At 36.3% G+C, this 26,557-nt stretch overlaps 3 pseudogenes; 2 read left to right on the forward strand and 1 right to left on the reverse strand.

The window, feature by feature from the left end:
- Nucleotides 1-511: 511 nt before the first annotated feature.
- LOC140531849 (ezrin pseudogene) lies at nt 512-2,279 on the reverse strand (annotated as a pseudogene).
- An 11,236-nt stretch (nt 2,280-13,515) lies between these two features.
- LOC140531850 (E3 SUMO-protein ligase KIAA1586-like) lies at nt 13,516-22,778 on the forward strand (annotated as a pseudogene).
- A 664-nt stretch (nt 22,779-23,442) lies between these two features.
- LOC140531851 (nucleoprotein TPR pseudogene) overlaps nt 23,443-26,557 on the forward strand; it is a 34,084-nt pseudogene continuing 30,969 nt past the window's right edge.

Below are 26,557 nucleotides of genomic sequence, written 5' to 3' on the forward strand. Positions count from 1 at the left end.
AACTTCCCCACCTTCTATCTAGCTGCTTTTTCCATACTCAGGTACCTTCCCCTTTTCCCTTTCCAGTTACCCTTTGTGCCTGGTCTTCATGCATGAGAATCACAAGCTCCTTAAGGGTAAGGATTGTTTGTATTTGCATCTCCAGAACTTAGCACAGTGTATGGAACAGAGTAGGTTCTTAATGAATGGTTTATCTCTCTAGGTACCTATCTATCTGTCTGTCTGTCTACTGATCTTTAAAACATTTCTAGATTCAAAGAAAGAAAGCTGTTTTAGAATGGAAAAAGTACTGAATTTAGAAGAGAAGCTGTGTGGTTTGGGTTTTTGGTTTTTTACCTTTCAGTTCTTTTATTTCATGTGTAAGTCGTGCCGAAGACATATACATAAGATGTTTTTACTTAAAAAAGACAAAGCATGAGGAGAAAGGCGGTGTGGAAGCAGGGCTGACAGTGTACCACAGGTGACACGCTAATGGCTTTCCAGAGATGCCTTTTCCCACGGTCCTGCCCTCTTAGCTGTACAGTGCTTTTTTTTCCGTAACTTCAAATGCATTGATTCTCTGTTTTGTATCCTCTGTCGAATCTGCCTCAGAGTCTTGTACTTGTCTGGTCCTCGTCTCATGTTCTCGTTATGGATGATGCCATTGTGGGTCCTCTTATCCTCATCCCTGGCCTGGAACAGCTCATTTGTCAATGACTGCAGCCGTCTTTGCACACGCTCATTCCTCTCAGCCTCAGTGATAACGTTTCTCTTTGCTTCGATCGAACATGATGCCCCAGCTGGAGAACTCAGTGCTGTGCTCGGTCCCTTCATCCTGCAAGTTCTCGTGCACGTGGTAATTCATGGGCTTGTACACAGCAGGTGGCGGTAGTGGAGGGGCGGTCCTCACCTGGTGAAGCTCTTCCTTCGTCTTGACAAGCTCACCTTGGGCTTCCCTGGCCCTGAGTTGCCATCCTCCCACCTCATTCTCTTTATGCTTCCTGGCCTTTTCTAGAAGAATAATCTTGGCGATGTATTCAGCAAGTTCAGCAGCCAGCTGCTCCTGGCTCTTGAACTGATCCACGGCTTGTCTCTCTGGTTTTTCTTTGACTCATAGAGCAGCCACAAGGTCAGACTCCAGGCTTTCAGCCTCTTCCTGGGCTCTTTCTTCCCTTCTTCCAGCCGAATGGTTTTCTGGATCAGATCAGAGAGCTCCTTTTCTGCTTTTTTGGTGTTCTCATAGCCCTGAGGTCTCAACATCAGCTCCTCCTCTCACAACATCCACTCCTTCTCAAGTTTGACACTCCCTTCTTTTCCTTTCTGTTTCCAACTGCTCCCTCTCCAGTTGTTTCTGGTGTTTCTCTCTCGTGCTGTACCTCAGTGGTATCTAGCTTCCTATGGCACGTATACAGCTCCATGGTTCCCCATGCAAAACTGAAGGATTTCAGTTTCTGGAGAAGAGGTGCAAAAACTAAAAAGTCAGGTGCCTTCTTGTCGATAGGTTTAATGACAAACTTTTTGTCATTGAAAGATATTTCTGATTTTGCTCCAAGAGAAGTCAATCATTGGGGACAATTAATCATCTTTCTTGTAAATATCTAGCCCAAGAGCATCCACTCAAAGGTCTGTTCCTTTTTTTTGTTTTTTTATCTCAAAATAATTGAGCCCATACATGATCAAATCCTGAGCAGTCTTCAAATACTCCACTGTAGTATTATCTTTCAGCATCCCAAAGTGTTCCACAAGTCACACCTGGATCCTATCCTCCCACTGTTCTCTGGAGAGTTCATGCTTTACTCTCTGCGGGTTCAAAGGTTTGGAGCTGAGATTTCCAGTCTTGTTGCATATCTTTATTATGGTCACCAAACTTGGCTTGAACCGAATAAGACCCAAGGAGCACTGCAATCTTGGGAGGGCAGTAGATTTCATCGGTAAGGATTACATCTTTCACTAGTAGGAAGAACAGCTTCTGGATAATATCTTGAATCACCTTCTCTGGCACATCCTCTTTGTGGAATTTGGCCGGAATTTTAACTGGAGGGGGTTCTCCTTCCTGACTTCCTGAACTTCAACCAATCAAGCTTCCACCAAGTTGGAAATCCTTTATTATCTACATATTGGAGGCCAAAGTACCATATTTCCCAAAGGCCAATGGTCTTAACCACCTGGTCAAAAAGTTCTTTTCCAGTAGCGTTTGGCTGGATGGCAAACTCCAACTCTACATCCCTGGTAGTAACACAGACATTGATTGGTTCAGTTCCTGATTTCTTTGTTAATATCCCTCCAAACAAAGCTTTCATGCAAAGCACCCTCTTCTTTTCCCGAGTAGTGAAAGCTCAGTCCTCAATGCTTCTGTCCTGCTGGCAGTCAGTGGGCTAGTGCACCTCTCACCTTGGCTGCTCCACCAACTCGGCTCCCTGGGGCCTCAGAGAGGAAGATCTGGAGGGAGGGTAGGTGGAAGGGTGTGATTAAATACTGGCATTAACACTATCCATGTGACCATAAACAAGTCATATAACACTTCTGGGCCCCACTTTCCTCATCTATAGAAAGATGGAACTGGAATAGATGGACTCCAAGGACTTCCAATTTGAAATTTGTGATCCTTTGAAAGATCCTTTTCACACATACTAGATTTGATCAAACTTATATAAAATGGCCTAGTTCTTCATTTCCCCAGGTATAATCCTGCAGCTTTCACTTCCTGCAGATGACTTTAACTCTAGCACCTAGGTCCCCCTTTTCACACAGACCCACTGAGTAATAACCCACATTTGAGATACATTGTGTGAATGGATAGGGATCCCATCAAAACCAGTTAACTAGGTGACATCATTTAAAAGGGAAGATAAGGAAATAAGGATTTATTAAGCACCCACTCTATGTTAGTACTAAACACTTTACAAATATCTCACATGAGATAAGAGTTGAGTTGCCATTAGCAACTTCCTAGCAAAAACTTTAGCTTACAAGTTGTCCCCTTTTACAGAACTTCTAGTTATGATCCTAAGTTCATCCCCAAACAAATCATTTCATATAAAAAGTCTAATGCTTTCTTCATTTTGGACCCTTCTCAGAATAATATTTTACATTGGTAAACAATATAGGATTGCAAAGGATATCAAAAGTAAGTGAAAATAGAGGTGTATTTTTTCCCCATCCAAGTTCACAGGTCATTTGAAATCTGTCTATGAATGCAAGGTTAAGAACCATTCTACATAAAAGGTCTTGCCTTTAAAAATTTCAGAGTAAGATTAACTAGTTAGTATAACTATAGTATATATGTCCACCTTGTACATTTTCTTTTTAAGCAAACATATCCCACAAGTTTCTTCTCTCATCCAGGATTCAAATCAATTTAGTTCAATTCAATAAGTGTTTATTAAGCACCTACTATGTGCTAAGAAAGTGTTGAGAAATAAAAACAGCAATGAAATGGTCTCTGACCTCAAGAAACTTATTGTCTTCTGGAATGCTGCAATGTATACATAGATAAATTAATATTATTCATCTGAAAGTCCTGAAGATTCCATAAGCATCTCTACAAATTGCTAAGTTGCAGAATTCTTCAAAATCTTTCCATGAGAGGATTTAATGATTTATGTATAAGGCAAATCTTAAGCAAAAAAATAATGTCCTAAATTTACTCAAAGCTCAAAGAATTGCCAAATACTACATCTAAATTTTCCATGGCCATAATTTTTTTGAGCTATGTCACAGGATGTTTTACATCCAAATAGACATTTATTAAAAGTATCCAACCCAGAATTTGATTAATCAATTGCTATCATAAAAAGAAAAAAGTTGCTAATTCAGGGCCCCTCAAACTAGGTAAGGAACTCAGAGCCTATTTCAGCTTTCTAAAGCCTTTTCAACACTCAGCACTGAGGTTAATAATGATAGAGATATGATGGTAAATGTCTAACTAGCTGTCTGATGGGGTGGAGGTAAGGGTATATCTGCATCATATGTTTTCAAATTTAATATGCAGTATTAACATTTTCTCTTTCATTTTCTTAAGTCAAGAAATCAAAAAATAATAAGTGTAACTGTAACTGTTCATAATGAAATTTTAACAATAGATCCAGATCCAATGTGATACCAGCACATCCCTGTATGTGGGTAACCCTTTTGAGTTTACTCTACTTTGTTGTTAGAAAAAGGTCCTTCTATGGTTTCCAACTGAAGAATAAACCTTGCACAGCTTAGCTGCTAGTCGCTCAAATGTCCTGGAAAATTTCTCAGTTAATAGCTACTTAATTATCCCACAAGGGATTTAGGTGCCTATTTTCTATCAACTGTCTTAATAACTATCCTTTATAAGTCCAAACTAGAATTTACTAAGCATGACCTGAGGTGTTCTATCTTCTCATTTACATTTTCACTGCAAATGGTTATTTTACCAGTGCTGGCTGGGGAAAGGCAATTAGGTGAGCTAACAATACACTAACCAGTCCTTGGAAAGAAGTAACCAAATTCTTCCACATTTGAGACAAGACATTAAGCTCATATACCTTATCTGATACTATTTTGGCTCAAATTCTTCCATGTAAGTCTATTTACCAGAAACCTATATGGCAGTCTAAGGTTGAGATGATTTCAGCAGTTCTTGATATGTCTCAAAGTGCGTCAATTCTAGGCATGGCTAAATATGATTTATAGGATTTAATTGTCTGTAATACACAAAGAAATGAATTGTGCTGTCTGGTTTGGAATGAAAACAAATAGAGAAGTTATGGGGCTTGTCAAAGTTCTGGCAATCTTCCCCTTTAAAACTCTACTCTACCTCTTTGATGATAACCTCAACACCTTTCCACTGCCTGTAGTACACATAGCAAATTTAGTTCTGCCAGTATTACTTTAAATATATTTGTAAACACGCTTAATAGGCATAATTTGTTCCTCTCGGCTTGAAAACTGTCCACAGATCTTCTTAATTGTCCCAATTGTTCCATTGCTACAATGAGTTTCTCTCCCTTCTCTTGTCTCCTCAATATTTCTACTATCCACCCTTTAAGATGAGGACCTACTTCTTACTTTATCGATGAAATTGTCTGTTTGTCTTGAGTTCCCTCTTCCCTCTGCTTCATCTCAAAAACACACAACAGCCTTCCCATTCTGTTCCCCTTTCCTACAGTCTCTGATAAATGGTAACCCTAAATGTCAAGCCCAACCATTCTAAATATTATATTATAATCATTCTATCCCTTCCTATTTTCTACTGTGTATTGCCCTCTCAATCATACCCTCTCTTTAACTTTCAGTCACTGTTCTTTCTTTCTCTGCTACCTTCAAGCATGCCCTTCTGCTTCATCCTTACAAATCCTTCAGTAGACCACAACATCTCCTCAAGCCATTACCCTGAATCTCTCCGCCTTTCTCAAATTCTTAGAAAAATCTATTTATGTTTATTGCTTACACTTCCTCTCTTCTTATTCATTTCTCAACCCTTTGCAATCTGGATCCTAGCTTCATCAGTCATCTGAAACTGCATTCTCCAGAGTTACTAATGATCTCTAAATTGCCAAATGTGATAGTCTTATCTTTACCCTCATCTCTTTTCAAACTATCTGCTGCATTTGACACTGTTGACCAACCTCTCCTCTTTCATACTTTTTCTTCACTGCATTTTCATGACACTGCTCTCTCCTGATTTTTCCTCCTCATCTGACTGCTCCATCTGTCTCACTTGTTGGCTAATCAGACATATCACGAACTTTCACTATAAATGCATTCTAATGCTTTATCTTTGGCTCTCTTATCTTTTCTATGCTCTTTCTATGTCTCTCTCTTTCTGTCTCTGTGTCTTTGTGTGTGTGCCTCTCTCTGTCTCTCTCTCTCTTTCTCTCTCATTCTCCTTCTCCCTCTCTCTCACCTCATAATCTTCCATTGGTTTAAAAGTTATTTCTATCAGGCACATCACTGTGTGTTAATAAATGTTTATCAACTAACTCCCTGGGGGCAGGGGAATGTGACACAATATGATACAATCTTAAATTTCATCTGCATTATTAATTTTTTCTTTCTCATTTTCTTAAGTCTAGATATCAACAAAACAATAAGTCAAGCCCTGATGTGTAGCTTTTGCTGATTTTTGATATGTAAATGCTAGCACCAAATATTTAACAACTGGCTATTGCAAATGAGTTGAAGGTACTCCAGCACACTGCTAAGTATTGTATCACTCCCAGATTTTGTGCTTAGACCCATTCTCTCTCCTAAGGTCTCATCATCAGTTGCCTATTAGAAATGTCAAATTGGATGTCTCATAGGCATCTCAAATTTAACATGTTCAAACTAAAACTCATCATCTTATCCCCAAAACCTACCCCTCTGCCAAACTCCCCCATTTTTTAGTTAACATTTTTATGGTATTTTAAGCTTTCTTAAGCCCTCTATAAATATTTCATTTGATTCTCATAACAACCCTGGGAAACAAGTGCTATTGTTACTCCCATTTTACAGATGAAAAACTGAGGCAGACAGAAGTTGTCTTGCCCAGGATCACACAGCTAGAAAGTGTCTGAAGTTGTATTTGAGCTCAGCTATTACTGAATCCAAGTCTAGCTCTCCAAGCACTGAATCACCTAGCTGCCTATTGCTTTTAAGGGAACCACTATTCTTTCAGTTTTCCAGATTCATAACCTTGGTATTATCTTCAGTTGCTCATTCTCTCTCACCCTACAAATCTGTTTGTTTACCAAATCTTGACACCTTTAGGACTTTTAGATCTTTTCATCTGCCCAGTAGCTAGACTTTTCTTTATGATTTGTCTCCACCAACTTGGGTATGAGTTCCTTGAAATCAGGGGCTATCTCACTTTTAAAAAAAAATTTTAACACCATTATTTAGCACAATGATTGGCACATTGCAAGCACTTCACAAAAGTTTTTCATTCATTCATTCATTCCACATCTGGAGAGTGCTCTCTCCTTACATTTGCCTCTTGAAGTACCTACCTCACTTCAAAGAAAGGTTTAAGTGCCACCTGATTTTCTCTGTTGTTGAAACCCCAACCTCATCACAGTATATTTAAGGACCTGTTCCTATTATAACCAGAAACAGAATAACGGGAACTTCAACTGTTGTTGTTCTTCACATAGATTTTGAAATATGTGAAAATATTCTTTGATTTTTTTTATTATCCACTTACCACATAGTGTAGAAAAAACTTTTTCTGCTAAGCTGAAATGGAATGTGTGAACAAAAGACTCCCATGAGGGGAATTCAATCTCTTTCCTAGTGCTGAATAGAGAAATAACTGTTGTAAGCCTGAGGGTGGGCATAGGGGTGGTAGGATGGAGAAGTGAAGGAAGAATCCTCCCCTGGCCAGCTGCCCATCTTCCCACCCAGGGCAACATGTCACTACGAATTTGGCTCCACTATTTCTTTGCATCCATTCTTTCCTTGATAAGAGAAAGAATACTGGGAGTTTAATGGACTAGACCAGCAGTTAGCAAACTAAAGTCTGAGGACTAAATCTGACTCACATCTTATTTTTTGTTTGTTTGTTTATGCCCCTCAAACTAAGTATACATTTCTTTACATTTTTTAAAAATAACTTGCCAACCTGTAGACTAATCTTGTGAACTTCAAATGATCAGAAGAACCATCAGGGATCCAGAGAATGGAATCCATATCAGAGTTTGCTAGCTGCTAAATCTGACGAGATGCCAAGAAGGCCTCTGAGGAGTGACTTGCTTGACTTATTCCAGCAGTGGATAGTCTCCAAAATACCATATCCTACTAGGAGCATTTGGCAGTGAATTTGGTGGGGCAAATGCTTTGCAGCTACTACTTTAAGTCTGAGCCCCCTTCCTTTGGAAGGAAGTAATTAAAAGGAAAATGTGACTTCCCTCTCACTTTAGGAGGATATGTTTGTTTGTGTCTTGGTTCTTCTTATATATTCTCAGTAAACATGCCTCCGTAAAAACTGTGATGTTATTTGGTTAAATAACAATGGAGCGCTAATCAAAGGTAGTCCATCAGAGATAGTAACTGGCATTGGTTAGATGATATTGAAGAGTTCCTGACAATTGTCATTGGATACACTAGAATGGAACTTACAGTGATAGCATTAGAAATCCATCTGCATTCCTTCAGATTTACCTCTAAGACTCTGGAGGGGTAGAGGAAAGAGAAGATATAGTCAGCTTTGCCCTAGAGAAACCCAATCTGCCAGTGAATGTGGGAGTTTAGATAAGGACCCCAGTACTTATGCAGACAACAAGAGTAATTAAGAGTATATCTAAATTATGAGACAAAGTAAGAAAAGAAAACTTGGGTTCTGACCTTATAGTAATGACTTACATGAGGATTTAATGATATCTATTAAGAGAAAAATTATGCATATTTTATCAGAGTAAAGAAGGAAATAAACGGTTAGGGACTATTCAAATATGGGCTATCCTGCCTCCCAAACAGTGTGTGTTCCATAAATCCACTTTTAAGTAAGTTGTTTCAAACATGGGAGATGCTTCCCAGCAGAAACAATTCTATACTTGTCATTAGTTTTCAAAATTAGCCCAAGAAGACTTTTTAATACATAATATGGTTGATAAGTGTACATTTGAAATACCTTTTTTCATTCTAAATATGTACAAAAAAACCCAAAACAACACATTTCAGGCAGATCATAATTTTGCAAAATGTTTCAATATATAAATTTAACAATAAAGTTAAGTTATTAAATATATCCTTTCTAAGGTTATGTTACATCGTACATGAGAAAAAACAGGCCCATTTTGAGGACATATGATTGTCAATAAAAATGTTTGTGAAGAGTCCTCTCCTCTATACTTCATTATGCCATTCAGTCATCTTTACATTGGAAGCTCACTCTAGCTCTAGACTTCACACATTGGAAGAACCCTCTGTGTCTATGGTCTCTCCCTCTGATTGACTATCTCTTCCCAAAGCCTCCATTGTACAGAGAATGTCCAGCCTCATCATGTTTTCATTCCTCTCCAGGCTGCACTGCTGACTCTCCTCTGGACTGTCTCTGCCATGCCCCATTCCAGGTAACACTTTTCAACTACTTTAAGGTAGTTGAACCTTGACTGTGTTTCTTTCTGTTGTATTTGTATTTCCATTGCTTAGCCCAGTATCTAACTCATATTAAATGCTTCATAAATACTTCTTGACTTTCTTTGACTTGGAAATTTAGAGGGAATTTCAGGTCACTTATAAGAGCTAAGGTTGACAACAGTGATCCTTTACTATGGCAATATTTGTAATTTTTCATTTTTCTTGATATATGTATATCATTTGTATGACCCTTATATTTAATGACTATGAGGCATTTTTTGTATTGGACATAAAGGATAATCTCACTGCTATTCTTCCAAAAAGAATCATTTTTTCAATCTACAAGGCAAAATTTTAATGTCATTCTGTTTTTAATTCTTATATTATGTTCTTTCTGTCTCAATCTTTCAGTGTTTTCCTCTCTATCTCATTATTTCTTTCTCTTAGTCTGTATCTGGTACAAGTGAACATTCTGATCACTGGGAAAATTATATTCCCTAATGAAGCTGGGTTAATCCATAGTCATCGTCCCCATATATCTTGCTCAACTGATTGCATTTTCACAATAATAACCTTCTAATTATTAAGTGGTTTTTCCAGAAACTAGAAAGAGGGTGCTTCAGAAAACTAAAATGAATACTGCACTTGTTGGAAGCTGTAAATCAATAAATTGTATTTCTAATCCTTAATCATTTATAAGCTTGAACATTGTAATTGAGGCATCGCAAGATCTTTAACAAAGTTATAGACTTTATATCAAACTTTAAACTAAGATGCTGATACCTACAAGGCCTGTCCTAAGTAGACAGCTTACTATAACCAAATTTACAAATAATCAGCTTAACTTCAGGGTTTAATGATCTGAATAAAGCTTCTATTCTTCTCCAAATTAGTTGATGAAAGCAAGAATGGATGCCATCTATGAATGAGCTTTAATTTCATCTCTACACTAATGTAGATTACAACCCAGCTGTCATGTAAAGTGTCATAACACTGTCTAAAGCTCAGAGAAGAGAAATATCCATGGTCACATGATTAGTGAATATAAGAGGAAGCATTCAAATCCAGTTATTCTTGCCTCAAAGTCAAACATTCTCCCACCAGGGGTGGGGAACCTGCAGCCTCAAGGCCACATGTGTCCTTCTAGGTCCTTGAGTGTGACCTTTCAATGGAGTCCAAGTTTTACAGAACAAGTCCTTTTATTAAGGGAATTTGTTCTGTGAAATTTAGATTCAGTCAAAGGACTTGAGGACCTAGAGGGCAACCTGTGTCCTTGAGGCTGCAGATTCCTCACGCCTGTTACATTATGCTACCTCATTGCGAAGGGCTGCCTTTAGAATATATTACTCATGAAAGAAGTCTATTGTCATCCCTCCAATTTCTAGTGCCTCCCAATTATTTTATATTTACTTTATGTGTATCTCACATTTAACTTTTTGTGTACATATGCATATTGTTTTTTGTCAAAGATAATGTAAGTTCCTTGAGGACAGGTACAGTTTCATTTCTCAACACCTAGAACAATGACTATCACGTAGTAGATCTTGCTGAATGAATGGAAACCTGAGTCATGTAATACACTAAAAATCTGTCATCCCAAAGGTTCTGTCCATTGGCTCTAGTTCTGCCTTCTAGGAATAGCAAAATAAATGTAATCTCTTTCCCTTATGACAACCCTGTTCAGTGCTTAAAGGCAGCTATCATGGCCACCTTTATATCTTTTCTTCAGCTTCCAAAATATGACCAGCTCCTTCAATTATTCTCAGTATGACAGGAATACTGTTTGCCTTTCTGGTTGCTCTTCAAGATGCATTTTAGTATATGGGACAATGGGAAACATCTTAAAATATGGCACCCAGAACTGAACATACTACAGTCCAGACACTAAACATACGGTCATGCAACCTAAGGTTGCATTAGGTTTTTCAGAAATTCTGCAGCTTATTAAATTACTATACAAAACAAGGAAGCTAAGAAGTCAACAAGCATTTAAGTGCCTGCTCTATACAAGTCACTATACAAGGCTAGATGATGGAGGTACAAAAACAAATTCAATGGTGGTCTCAATTTAATATAGAAGTCATACATAAAAAGCAATAATGAAAGGGAAAATATGGTGAGAGCTAAAAAGTCCAGTCAAACTGCTATGAAAATTTTTTTTTTTTCATTTTATTGTTTTTTAAATTTTATTTTTAATTTATTGAATAAAACAAGCACAATAAAGAGATGATTGCATATGAAACTGTAAATCTGCTATGCACAGCATGCTATTCCCTTCAAATATAGAACAAAATTATCATGTAAATTTCTTTTTCTTCTTTCCTCCCCTCCTTCTAGAAATGTTTGCTATGAAAATTTTAAAGAGACAGAGATCACGTACAGCTGGTGGGTAGAGGGAAGGCTTCCTGTAAAAGAGGTAACAACTGTTGGTTCTTAAAAGAAGGCAAGGACTTCAACAGTTAGAGACACTTGAGTTGTCAACTCCAAGGGCAAGGCAAGTCAAAAAGTATTTATGTACAATAACTATGTACCAGGCACTGCCATAAGGGAAACAAAAAACAAACAAACAATACTTCTTTCTCTCACAGTCTGAAAAGGGAAACAACCTGAAAACAACTATGAACAAACAGGATAGGGAATAAATTAGAGATAATTGACAGAAGTAAGGCACTAGTACTCGGGAAGATCAGGAAATGCTTCTTGCAGAAGGAGGGTCTTTAGCTAAGACTTGAAAGGAAGACAAGAAAAGTAAGAGGTGGAGATGAGAAGAGAGCACAGGGAGGTGTGAGCAAAGGCACAAAACTAGGAGAAAGAGGACAAGAGCTTGGATGGAAGGGGGAATTGTAGTTCAATTTGACTGGGAATATCGGGCACATAAAGGAGATTAGCAGGAGATAAAGCTAAAAAAAAGGAGACCAGTCAAATTGTGTAGTACCTGGGATGCTAGGATCAGGTATTTATTCTTTATTCTTCTATAGGCAAAAGGTAGCCACTGAATATTTTGAGTATAGGATCAGTGTAGAACATCAGAAAAATTACTTTGGCAGCTGTTTGAATGTTTGGAGAATAAATATACTGAAGGTAGGAAGATCAATTAGAAACCTATTGTAATATGCTAGATCAGAAGGGATAAGAAGATTATAGGGAGATTACTGTGGAGGGTGGGGAGGAAGAGAGAGTGCATAAAAGAAACATTGAAGAATTGGTGTGGTCAGAAATTGACAACTGGATTTGGAGACTAAGGGAGAGGAAAGACTCAAAGATAACTGGAGTTTCAAGGATCAGCACAAGTAAAGATGTTAGGGAAAGAGCTGAGTTTTGAAGGGAAAGTAAAGAGTGCTATTTAGTTTATACTGAGTTGGATTTGGAAATGTGGGGCTGGAACTGAAAAGAGGCAATCACAAGGGATACAGATATATGGTTGGTCATCAGCTTTGTAGAAGTGATACTTAAAGTGATAAGAGTGCATGAGATCACCATAGCAGAAAATAGTGGAATAGAAGAGAACATTGGAAAGTCCAGGTTTAAGGAGTAACAGGAGGTTAGCAATCCAGTGTCTATAATTCCCCTGTAGTTGAATTTATAATTTTATATACACTCCAATCAAAAATATTCAATTGTAGATTCTTAAACTTTTTTGTTCCATTGTAGAAATCTGAAGGATAGCCCCCTTCTCATTAGATACTTAAAGATAAAACACATGTAATTGCAAAGGAAACTGATTATATTAAAGTATAATAATTTTTAAAATTGCTTTTAAGTTCATGGATCCTGGGTCCTTAAGGACCTTGAAGTAATGAGGTAGAGCAGATAAAAAGCCAGTCTTGGAACAATCTGAACTAAAGTCCTGTATAGGATGTATAATGGTTATGTAACCATGAACAAAGCACCCTCTCAGTGGCCCAGAAAACTCACTAAACTGGTATGTACTTAGAAAGTGCCTATTTGAATTGACAGTTTCTTCAGTGAGAATTCCAAATTTCAATGAATTTTTGGTCCAGTCTAATAAAAATAATAATGATAAAATATTTTACTCTTTATAATGATTTTAGTTTCCAAATGTTTTTCCATTTCTCCAGTCTATTTCTGTCTTCTTATCACAGTATAGAAGTTAATTGTCTCTTTAACACTCTCCCATAGAATGTAACCCTCCCAGCTGACTCTCTCACCTAGAGGGTGAGTGACAGTTTTTACTTCTCCCAATAAATGTTGTGCTTGGCCAGTTTCACAGTGTTATCTGCCTTAGGGCTCTCCCCAGAACTCCTGAAAATGGAGGGTCCAGGTACAGCTTTGAATTTGCATTTCCAATATGACTTCCCATGATGATCCTTCTCCAGTCTGGGTTTTCATCTTTACTTTATAGTCTGATTCTTGTGAAATATCTAAAGATTCTTGACAGAGAAATCTCAAAAATGTCAAACTTTTTTTCTCTGCAAGTTTCAACACTTAAACACATCAGAATAAACTTAAAGAAAGTTTTTCAGGGTGTTTTCTTGTCTATATCCAATAATGCGCAATAAAATCAGAGGTAAGAGCCATAGACGATGGAAGGTGAGCTTTGGAATCAAGAAGACTTAGACCCATCTTGCCTACAATATATACTTGGCAAGTAACCGTGAAAAAGTCACTTAATCTCTCAATGTCCCAGACAAATCTCTGAAAATATAAATTATGGACAAGTTGCTAATCTACATCAGCAAGGGAGTTTTCAACCAAGAATTCTGCACACTCATGAAATCATGGGAAAATCATAGCAGATGTTACTCTAAAAATTCTAAGAGGCTATAGGGGAAAGAGTATTACACTAGAAATCTATAATTCTAATTTGACTTACATGATCTTGAGCAAGTCACAATTTTTGTCACATGTAAAATGGAGCTAAGAGGCAGAATACGGGACTTGAAATTAGGAGATTGCACCTTAAACCCTAGCTTCTAAACCTAACAGACCATGTGACCATGGCTGTCATTTGATCTCTCTGAGTTTCAATTTCCTTTGTAAAATGGTGACAACAGTATTTGCAAAACCAAACCCCCAGGTTGTTAATGGTGAAAGCCCACTGTAAACCTTAAAACTATCCCTCACAAAATGATAGGTTAAGAGCTAGAAGAGGTCTGAGGCCATATTAAATGTGAGTTATCATAATTATATAGCTAACAAGGTTGCAGTCAGAGAGCAAATGAAATAGTGGATATAAAAAATGCTTTGAACAAATTAAAATCATCACAAAACTATCTATAAAGAAAATCAAGAGTGAGTCAGAATATTTCTGCCCTCCATAGTAGCACCTTAGGAGAAGCTGCGCAGCAAGGCCTAGTGGGAGGAAAGTCAAACTCAGAAAAAAAGAAGACCCATGTCCAAGTCCTACATCTGCCACATGTCAACAAGCAAGCCAAATCAACAAGCATTTATTAAGTGCTTACTATATGACAAACATTGTACTAAGCACTGGGAATACAGATACAAGCAGAAAAAAAGAGAGTCCTTGACCTCAAGGAACTCACATTCTAATGAAGGAATCCATATAAAATGAAATTGAAAGGAGGAAAGAGGCAGTGTGAAGATAAAGGAAAGTCTAGAAAGTGTGGAGTGTATCCTGGAAAGGAAGAAGACAGGATGGCTTGAGTATTCTTAAAATGGAGGTTCTCAGAGGAACCAGAGGGAGAGGCCACAGGACAGAGGGCATTTCCAATGTATGAAGTCCAAGAGTGGAATGAGCTCCCAAGGTAGAGAAGTTTCTAAAGCATTGTAGAGAAATATATTGAGTACATGATCTTGGATAAGTAACTTAATTTTCCATTGTCATAGGCAACTCTCTAAGACTAGAAGGTACAGAGTTATACGAATTTCTTTTATCTAACAACTTCCTGTACTCTTGAAAATCACAAGCCTAATGTCTATCCCTACACGAAACTGAAGTTTTATTTATTTATTTATTTGTTGTTTGCTTTCATAAATGATTGAATGATAGAACCACATTCATTTATTAAGGTTGTTTGAGGGACCTCCCTCACCGTTAACAAGAGCATCCTTACTTGCACAGTTTCACCATGAAAATTCTTCAAAATTCTTTGACAGTTACCACCTCTCCAAGTGATCTCTCAAAGGAAATTTGTTGATCAGATTTAAAATAATTTGTATATTTATCACTATTACCTACTACCTCCAATTTCTTTTTTCAAGATGAAATTTGAAAATGAGAACCCATCTGATATCTTTCTCAGGAAAGCCTGAGGCAAAGAATCCATTCAATAGCTTCTGGTTTCCTTTTCATCTATGATTATTCCTTTAGTGCTATAATCATCGAGAAGAGTTACTGATTTTCTAACTCTCCTTCCATTACTGTGCCAGTTGTTGGGTAGAAAGTCTTTTCTGGCACATTTTTTAAATTATTTTTTCCATACAGACAATTTCTAGCTTACACTTGACCTGCAATATTTTTTAGTCTTCCATGTTCTCCTTCTCTGAGAGAACTTTCTCTAGTTTGAAAGATGCCTTTTTCACTTCAATAGCTCTTTGACTGAGTTAGCTATACATGCACAGTGTTTGTTTGACTTCCTTGTGCCTAGTACATTTGATCTTTAGCATGAATTTAGCCTAGATTTCAAATAAGGTTTTTTTCATTTTTTTCAAAAGATAGCTTCCAGGCTTCCTATGGATTACTGGCTTTTAAAATTCTACCTTTTTTTCCCTTGATACCTACATTTTGTTGTAGCTCCCATTTAAAAACAAACAAACAACTGAATATCCATGTGATGAATTTCTTTGGTTTTTCACTCTCCCAAAGGAAGTTGAATTTCATTGTGTTGTGTTTGTTACTACAGAGCAGTACACACTTCCCATGCCAAGTCAAATCCACCTCACAAAGTGAAGGCTATTGTATCTTTTTTCCCCTTTGTTAGTTCTAATGTTTAATCTGAGGGGCTGGCAGTTGTCCTCTCCAAAACTCTGCCATAAGAACTTTAGGTCATCTGTGTTAGATATTTGGTCAATCTCTTTTTGGATAATTAAAAGTTCCCCACTGTTCTGACTTAGTATAATTTGGCCATTTTTAACAATTTCATTTAACACTTATAGCTCAGGCTCCTCTTTGTAAAATATTCTATTGGGTATGCATCTTTTTTTAAATTTTTATACATTTTTATTTTTACTTGTAGAAATGTGAACTTTCTGCCCACAGAGGTTAAGTGGTAGCCTTTTTTTTCCAATCAGATTTTTTTAATGTCATCACTAGTTTATATTCTCAAGATCTGAAGTAAAGGAAGACAAAATACAAGTGTCAGATGACTTCGCTATCTAAACTGAAATGGAATGGGGCAGAGCAAAGATGGTGGAGTGAAAGCAGGGATTTTCTAGAGCTCTCCACACAAACCTATTCAAATACCTGTAAAAAATGACTCTAAACAAGTTGTGGAGCTGCAGAATCCACAGAATAACGGAGTGAAGCAAATCTCCACACCAAGAGAGTCTGGAAGGTTGATGGGAAGTGTCTATCACTTCAGGCTGGGAGCAGAGTGCAGTCCAGAGTTATCTGAGCCAGCACAAATGGGACCTGAACAGACTGGGGGGGGGGGGGGGGGGGACTGAATCACTAGCATCTGTAGTGGTTTCCAGACTTCACGACCCCAAAAATGCTGAGGACAATTTGGTAGGTAATTTGAAAAAACCTGTGTGAGAGAGTAGAGTGATCCAGACTCAGCTCCAGGGCAATAGAGGGGGCAGAAGAGCCCATAGCAGCCACAGCAGGGGCAACAGTAGTGACTGTTTCTGGAGCTCTAGGTTCACAGATTGTGGAGGGATGAAGCAACTGGCAGGGCAATCCCCCAACCCTACTGAAAGCAGAGAACTACCTTAACAAAGAACCCCAAAGTCAAGTAATTGGCTAGGAAAATGAGCAAAAGCAAAGGGGAAGAAATTAGACTATAGAATCTTACTTTGGTGACAAAGAAGATCAAACTATACAACCAAAGGAAATAACAAAGTCAAAACTCCTACATGCAAAGCCTCCAAGAAAAATAGGAATTTGTCTCAGGCCATGGAAGAGCTCAAAAAGGATTTTGAAAATCAAGTAAGAGATGTAGAACAAAAATTGAGAAGAGAAATGAGAGTGATGCAAGAAATCATGAAAAACAAGTCAACTACTTGCTAAAGGGGACCCCAAAATTTGCTAAGAAAATGACACCTTAAAAATAGGCTAAACAAAATGGCAAAAGAGATTCAAAAAGCCAGTGATGGAAAGAATGCCTTAAAGAGCAAAACTGGCCAAATGGAAAAGGAGATCCAAAAGCTCACTGAAGAAAATAATCCTTGAAAACTGGAATTAAGCCAATGGAAGCTAATGACTTTATGAAAAATTGAGAAATTATAAAACCAAAAGATTGGAAAAAATAGCAGACAGTGTGAAATAACTCATTGGAAAAACAACTGACCTGGAAAACACAGATCCAGAAGAGATAATTTTAAAAATTATTGGACTACCTTAAAGCCATGATTAAAAAAGAGACTAGACATCATGTTTCAAGAAATTATCAAGGAAAACTGCGCTGATATTCTAGAACCAGAAAGCAAAACAGAAATGGAAAAAATTCACCAATCACCTCCTGAAAGAGATCTCAAAATGAAAACTCCTGGGAATATTGTAGCCAAATTCCAGAGCCCCAGGTCAAGGAGAAAAGTTTGCAAGCAACCAGAAAGAATAAATTTGAGTATTGTGGAAATACAGTCAGGATAACACAAGATCTAGCAACTTCTACATTAAGGGATCAAAGGTCTTGGAATATGATATTCCAAAAGTCAAAGGAGCTAGGATTAAAATCAAGAATCACCTACCCAGCAAAACTGAATATAATACTTCAGGGGGAAAAATAGTCATTCAATGAAATAGAAGACTTTCAGTCATTCTTAAAGAAAAGACCAGAGGTGAATAGAAAATATGACTTTCAAAAAAATAATCAAGAGAAGCATAAAAAGGTAAACAAGAAAGAAAAAATCATAAAAGACTTATTAAAGTTGAACTGTTTACATTCCTACATGGAAAGATAATATTTGTAACTCTTGAAACTTTTCTCAGTATTAGAGTAGTTGGAGGTATTATAGATACATACAGATAGAGGGCACAGGGTGAGTTGAATATGAGGGGATCATATCTAAAGAAATAAAATTAAGGGATGAGAGAGGAATATATTGGGAGGAGAAAGGGAAAAATAGAATGGGGTAAATTATCTCTCATATAAACAAGGCAACAAAAAGTTTTTTAAATGGAGAGGAGAAGAAGGAGAAGGTGAGAGGGAAAGAGTGAACCTTACTCTCATCATATTTGGTTTAAGGAAGGCATAACATCCACACTCAATTTGGCATGAAAATCTGTTTTACACTACAAGAAAAGGGGGGGAGGCATAAGCTGGGAGATAGATGATAGAAGCAAATGGGAAGAAGGGGTAATTAGAAGTAAAGACTTGAAGAGAGATAGGACCAAAAGAGAGAATAAAATAAATGGGAACAGGATAGAATGGAGGGAAAATATAGTTAGTCTTTCATAATTTGACTGTTATGGAAGTGTTTTGCATGACTGCACATGTATAACCTTTATCAAATTGCTTGCCTTCTCGATGGGATTGGGTCAGGAGGGAGGAAGGGAGAGAATCTAGAACTTAAAGAGTGAAATAAGAAATAAAGGCAATGGAGTACAGAAATCTATCTTGTCCTACAATGATAAAAGGAGGGATGTGATAGAAGGGAGTACAGATGGGGAAAGAAGTGATCAGAACTTTCTTGGGGTGGGCAGAGGGGAGAGATGAGGAGAAAATTTAGAACTCGAAATCTTGTGGAAGTGAATGTTGAAAACTAAAAATAAATTAATTAATTTTTAAAATCACCTGAAATGGAGAGTGATGCTAACATGGCAGACATTGTTTTCAAGAAATGAGAAATACTATGACCCACTCTTTCTGCTATGTTAATAATGACCTGATGTAAATGTGGAAGGTCTTTTAGTGGAATATCTCAAGCATGTGCCCTTAATCTTGTGTTATTTAACATTTTTATCAAACTTATGCAAAGGAATGCAAAGATAGATTGCTTATTACATTTCAAGGTGATGAAAAACAAAGAGAAATAGCTAAGTATACAAAAATGTCTGGCCATCTCACAATATTCAGTAAAATTTTAGAAGATGAAATTTATATGCAAAGTTTTGTATTCAGTCAAGAAATCATCTTCAAAAACACAAAATTTGAAAGGCATAACTAAATAGCAATTTTTCTTGATGGGAATTTCAGAGAAGGAATCACACTATTGCAAAATGAGAAGGGAAGTTTATATCTTTCACATTGGCCAATTTTTTAAAAATGAGATTTTAATCAGCCATGATGTACAATACAGAAACTGCTCTAAACACCAAAATAGACTGTATTAGTAATATAAAAATAAAACACTTTTTCCAAAATAAAATAAATATAGCTAGATTAAGTAGACTATAGATTGGGAAAAAATTTGTTTTAAATAACTCATTAAAGTCAGGTGATCAAAATCTAGAAGGAACTGACACAAATATTTATGAATAAGAATTATTTTCCGATAGACACAAGTAAAGTATATGAACAGTTCCCAAAAGAAAAAAAATGCAAACATATAACTATATTAAAAAGTTATCAAAAGAGAAATTAAAACAAAAACAAAGTTTTCTCACCCCATCGAACTGTCAAAGATGAGGAAAAAGGGTGTGGGGGAGTGTCAGTATTTGCAGTAATACTGGAAAATAGACACACTCATGCACCACTTGTGTACCTGTGAATCAGTCCATTGATTTTGGAAAGCAAAAACAAAATTGTCCCTGTCCTTAGGGAACTATTATGTCTTTGTACTTCCGTTGCCTAACACAGTAACTTTAACCTAAAAAGTATTTAGTAATGCTTACTGAATTAAACTGCATTAAGCATGCCACGTAATTCCCTGTTGGCTATTCTAAAAGAACCTTGTCAATAAGAATAGTGTTCCCTGCAGTTAACTGTCTGCCATGCCCTAACTTTAAAAGCTCTTTTTAATAGTCTAATGACCTTTTGTTTCCAGGGAAGCCTATCTTTCCAATATATTATTTCCATGGGTGGCAAGAAATTCCTCATCTTTGCACTTCATATCATCCATAAATTGGTTGTCTCTGAATCTTTCTTATGCAAGGTAAGTATCTCTGAAAATATCCTCTGAAAAGTTCTCAACTAGGATTCTCTTTTTTCTAGGCTAAATTGGACTTCCAGGATCTCCCCACATGATAATTAACTGTAAATATTATAGTAATCAATCCTGTCCCCACCCCCACTAATCACCTTAAAAACACGTAGTAGCAAAGGTAAGCTGCTCTTATGGGTGGCTCAGTAGATAGAGGTTTGAATTAAGGTAGATCTGAGACTCAGTGCTGCCTCAAAAATTATCAAAGTCTATGCGCAAATCATTTAACTTCTCAGCCTGTTTTTTCATCTGTTAAATGGACTAACATAATCTACTTCATAGGGTAATTATGAGAATCAAATGAGATAACATGTATTAAACACTTTGTAGACCTTAACGTGTTTCATAAATATATTACTATTTTTATTATTATAATTGAAAGGTAAATCAATCAACATTCAGTCAACAGTAAGGGACTAGTATCCTATGATTCTTCTAAACTACATACCTAATAGTTTAATCGTTCACTAACTCTACCTACTCTGTGAGAAGAGTGCCCTTCTTTCAGCATCACGCTGTAGTCCAAAAGGATACCACAGAATCAGGTAGAAAGATAGTCCTTAAGAAGATATTTCTATGACTCTATGGTTTGTTCCTCAAGAATTAGGTGCTTTGCTTCCTTGAAGTTTATAATTATATAGATGGGTATATTCTACAAAAATCTCTGAAACCTCACTCTGATATCTTTGCCTCTCTTTGTTCTTCTACCTCAGTCACTCTTGTTTCATGAGGGCCAGAAGATCCTTGAATTCTGTGTACATACATACATGACTTTCACATGTATATTTGTACATATGTGAAGTTATACATGTATGCAATGGAAATGTGTGTTGTGTATATAAATATGGACATACGTAGGGGTATGCATGATTTATATCTATAAGTATTTATGCACATATATAGTGGTGTGCCCAAGTCAGATTATACTGGCTCACTGGAGTCAATTGTAAAATTTTCAGGAATTTTGAGAGTCAGTCACTAGAACTAGCAACTGAACGATTCAATTGTCTCTTGCACCAGTAATGTAATTTGTTGCTTTAAAAGAAGAGGTTTTGACCATAGGGGAGTATGGTGCAGCTACGTGATACAGTAAATAGAGTGGAGTCCTGGAATCAGGAAGACATCTTCCTGAATTCAAATCAGGCCTCAGACTAGCTGGGTAACCTTGGACAAGTCAGTTAACACTATTTGCCTCATTCTCTTTATTTGTAAAAGGAAATGGCAAACCACTCTAGCATCTTTGCCAAGAAAACCCTAAATGAGGTCACAAAGAATGAAACATGACTGAATAGCAAAGTGTATTTTCAGTACATTATTTTCTACTTTCAATGATTGTGGCTTTAATAATGAATATTTGAAAGCAAAATTAATTTAATTTTGTTTTTATTGTGTTAATACAATATTGGGAAGAACATTTTTAGAAAATTTTCCCAAAACTATCATTTGACAGTGTTTAAATCATCCATTGAACTGATCATTTGATGATTCAATTCTGCAATAAAATGTCAATCATTTTTAAATATTTCTGGAAAAAATTTATTCTATTTATCACCAAGCTAATAAAAATTAAACCAAGCTAGAAACTATACTTAAAGAAGTTAAAATTAAGTTCATTAAAACCGGACAAGTACTGGGACCTAGATTAGTGGCATATAGTTTATGAGTTCCTGCAGCTGTATGGTACACACATCCGGCATTACACATGCATTTTCCCATTATTCTTCTGGTGTGACAAAGAGATTAGCTAACATTAATTTCTTTCAAGACCTTGTTTAATGACTGACATTCTTGAAGAATTTCCATTACTTTCAAATGCATTGCGGTCAAGATCAACTAACATTCAAAACACAAAAATAAATCAAATACTCCATATGAGCTTTGGAGAATTTAAAGTTTTGTCCTGGAAAGCATGAATCTCACATTGAAGATTTGATTAAGTCAGATAAATTTAAAGACATTCCACTTAATAAAAATCATAAATTTCATGTTCTTCCTAGGAATATATTACTAGAATATATAATCCAACACATGAATTTGCATCTATTATCCCAAAGAAATGAAGAAAGTGTTTTAAATTATTTTGATTTATTAGAACCATATACTTGGCCTTAAGAAAAACTAACTTTACCATGGAGAGCTATTGAAAAAAATTATATAATTTAGGTCAAATTTTAAAACAGGAAATTGATTTGAATGATTTGGGGGATTTTTGTCGACAATAATACATAAACAAACAGTTCTCCAATCCCTTTGACTATTCAAAAAGCTAAAAAGATAGTTAGCATTACTATAATCAATAGCATTGAGACTGAAAAAGGTTTCAGTTTAATGAATATAATTTTACAAGAGGGAGAAATAGTTTAACATTAAATAACATCACATTTAATGATTAAAAAAAGTATTGGGAAAGAATGGTTGGATTAGAATGCAACTATTTGTCAAATCATGGCTGAATTGCAATCGTAGATTGGCCATGCATGCCAGAGTTCAGTAAAAAATCAGTGAAAGCATTCCATGAGAATCAATTGAGTAAAAAGAATTTAAAATAAAGATGATAGTTTATTTTTTATTATGTTAAAATTGTGTGCTATGCATCCTTTGTATCAGTAAAAATTACAATAAATTTATGTGTGGATGTATATGCATATTTTTTCCAGAGAGCCAACTAATAAACATTTAGCAACATACCACTGCTTATAAACATATGCTATTATATATAATATATGTATATACATATAAACACATATATACACATGCACACTATCATTTATATGTGTCTGTTTACATGCTTGCATATTGTGTAGATGTAGATATTAATTCTATCCTAGTAATCAATATTCATAAATATGATTACACTCAGCATAATACATTGGAGATAATGTACTGCTCAGTTAACAGTATCAGGAGTGCTTCAATCATTTCCAAGTATCTTTTCTGGGGAGCAGCAATAAACTAAAATACACCCGAAGGGGAGTGACTAGGATGATGAGAGTTCATGAAATGTATCATATGAGGAATAATTAAAGGAAGTAGATGACTTAAGAGAGATATGAGAAATGTCTGCAAAAATGTGAAAGGTAAACATATGAGAGAAAAAGTCAAGGTGTTCTTTCCTCTAGGAGGCAGAATGTTGATCAATAAGTGAAAGTTAAAAGGAAGTGGATTTCAGCTCAGTCTATTAAAAAGTTTTCTCAAAATTAGAGCTAAGCAACAATGGATCTGACTTCCATGGAAAATAATGAGCTCTCCACCTGTGGAAGCATTTCAAGTAGGTGCTAGATGGTCATTCTTCTTTCTACACCCCCCCAGGTGTGTATATAATCTCTGTATTTATGTTTCCATATGCATATCATGCATTTATAATGAGTTAGTTGCTCCATGTACATATATATCCTATTTCCCTGTCATACTGTAAATTATAGAAAATCTCTAAGATTCCTTCGAGCCCTATGAAGTCACAAGAGCAAAGATTGTGTCCTTGTGATATATAAAACTGCCTTTACCCCTTCCCCACTGCCATGAGTAATGTTAATTACTTAATACCAAGCGAAACATCAAGAAATTCTTCAGGATGATGATGACTAAGCCAATACCCATTGGTGTTGTGCTGCCATGGATATTAATTCAGAAATTGTTTGTCCAGTGCTGGAGAAAATGTTTATTTGTTTGAGTCATCAATAAAGTGTTGGCTGTCAGAGTAAGGGCCAAGAATCATGAGTTTGGGGGTTTCACCTCTATCACCAACTTTGAATGAATTCAATTTGGCCATTTCTTGGCTACCAAATATGACCAATACTTCAATGCATACGGACCACATTTTAGGGAAAAAATAATTGACAATAAATCAAAGAGTATAACTGGAATCTTATCATTCAGTTAACTTATATCACAACTTCAGAGTTGCTTTATTTTCTTCATTTTTTAATATCATGGGTGGGTTTCAGTCTACCCTGGTTGAGTAATTTTTTTCATTGATAAGATCATATATCCATTCAACTTCTGAAGTATTCAACATAACAGTTTCCAGAACTTTAGGATAATGAAAGAGCTGGGTTTAATTAATGTAAAGATTTGGAAAAAAAAAAAAAGATGTATAATGATCCTGATGAATTTTTAAAACTTTGCTACTAGGATGAAACAAAGGACTTCCTTTTGGATAAGTGAAATCTGTAAAGTGTGGATACACATAATCAGTTTCCTATATCTGTGAGCTTATTCTTCCTATATTTTAAAATCTGCAATCATTAGTGAGGGTACTTGCTTCACTAGTATTGATGGCAAACTCTCCACACCTTAATCTTTGATCTCTTTTAATTGTCTGAACTGAACAAAATAAAATGTAACACCTGCTGGCCAACTCTTTATTAATGAGCTTCTCCACCAAGGATCTTAGAATGTAAACATCTTGAGAAGAGGTATTATTTTAGTTTTATTTTTGTATCCTCAGCTCCTAGCATAGGGCTTGGCGCACAGCAAGCACTTAATAAATGTTTATTAAATTGCATTGACTTTACAGTCCAGTTCTTTAATAATAGACTTATAGTCTATCACTGGACCTGTATTTCTATTCCTTACAAGTTAACAAAGGCATTTTGGAATAGTGAATATAGTACTGGCCTTCAGGTATAGTAGCTGTATGACCATGGACAAGTCACTTAAAGCCCTAATTTTCTTATCTATAAATTGGCGATGGAATCTATCTTATAGAATGACTGTATATCCTAAATGAGATACATATAAAGTACTCTATACATGTCATCTATTCTTAGTTGGACATGTCAGAGCTTCAAGAGGTCATTTTTTATTATAAATTTAATAGAGTTCATTAATGGAAAAATCAAAATGAATAATTTCCAGAAAAACATCTGTCAGTAGTCACATTTTGGTGACATTTCATTAATGTAAGTTTCTTAGCATTTGTCCAGTATTCTTCCTCACACTAAGCAAAAAAAAAGGCAAACTAACTGGTAGCGTAGGACATCAGTCTGGTCAGCTCAAAAAAAATCTTCAAATAAATGCACTGCTTTCTAATCTGCAATCATCTCAGCTAAACCTAATTAAGAATTCCTTTCTGAATTGTAATTGAGTAACTCCATAGTACAATGTTAGAAATTATATAATTGTTATTTCAGTCTTCAACTGGAATTTACTTGGATTATATAGACAAGAAGAAGGGATGATAATTTAAAGATAGATTTGATAGTGCATGATTTCATAACCACCTGTTAAAACAATACTTTCTTGGAGTGGGGGCAGAACCAAGATGGCAGAGTAAAAGCAGGGACTTCCCTTAGCTCTCCCCCAAAACCCTCCAAATGCCTGTAAAAAATGACTCTAAACAAATTCTAGAGCTACAGAACCCACAAAGTTACAGAATGAAGCAAATCCCCATCCCAAGACAACCTGGAAAGTGGACAGAAAGGATCATTCACACCAGTCTGAAAGCAGAGTACAGTCCAGTGTGGCCATACTAGCAGAGACAGGCCAGAATAGGCCTCAGGTGACTGAATCATTGGCAGCTATGGCAGATCCCAGACTTCTCAACCTACAAACATCAAAGAGATCAGTGGGAAAACTCTATGGGACCTGGGTGAAACAAGTGCAGGAGGTCTGACTGGATCCAGCCCCAGCCTCAGGGTGGTGGGGAGGGGGTGTGTGGTTGGCAGTTACAGCAGCAGCAGCAGCAGCAAAAGCTGCTTTTGGAGCTAGGCCCACAGACAGTGGAGGATCAAGCAGCTGACACAAAATCCCTGAACCCTGGGACAGTACATCCATACCCACACCCATCCTCACTGGAAGCAGAGTCTTACCTTGACAAAAAGTTAGAAAGTCAAGTATTATGCTGGCATGATGAGTAAACATCCTAAAAGAACTCAGACTATAGAATTTTACTTCAGTGACAAGGAAGATCAGGGCAAACAACCAGAGGAGGACAGTAGAGTTAAACCTCCTACATCAAAAGTCTCCAAGGGCAATATAAATTAGTCTGAGGCCATGGAAGAGTTTAAAAAGGATCTATAAAATCAAGTAAGACAAGTAGAGGAAAAATTGGGAAGAGAAATGAGACTGATTCAGGAAAATCATGAAAAACAAGCCAACAGCTTGCTAAAGGAAACCCAAAAAAATACTGAAGAAAGTAACACTTTAAAAAATAGACTAACCCAACAGGCAAAAGAAGTCCAAAAATCCAGTGAGGAGAAGAATGCCTTAAAAAGCAGAATTAACCAAATGGAAAAGGAGGTTCAAATGCTCACTGAAGAAAATAGTTCCTTTAAAATTAGAATGAAGCAAATGGAAGCTAATGACTCTATGAGAAATCAAGAAATTA

Source organism: Notamacropus eugenii, chromosome 3 (assembly GCF_028372415.1).
Source record: "Notamacropus eugenii isolate mMacEug1 chromosome 3, mMacEug1.pri_v2, whole genome shotgun sequence".
In the NCBI taxonomy this organism is placed as follows: Eukaryota; Metazoa; Chordata; class Mammalia; order Diprotodontia; family Macropodidae; genus Notamacropus; species Notamacropus eugenii.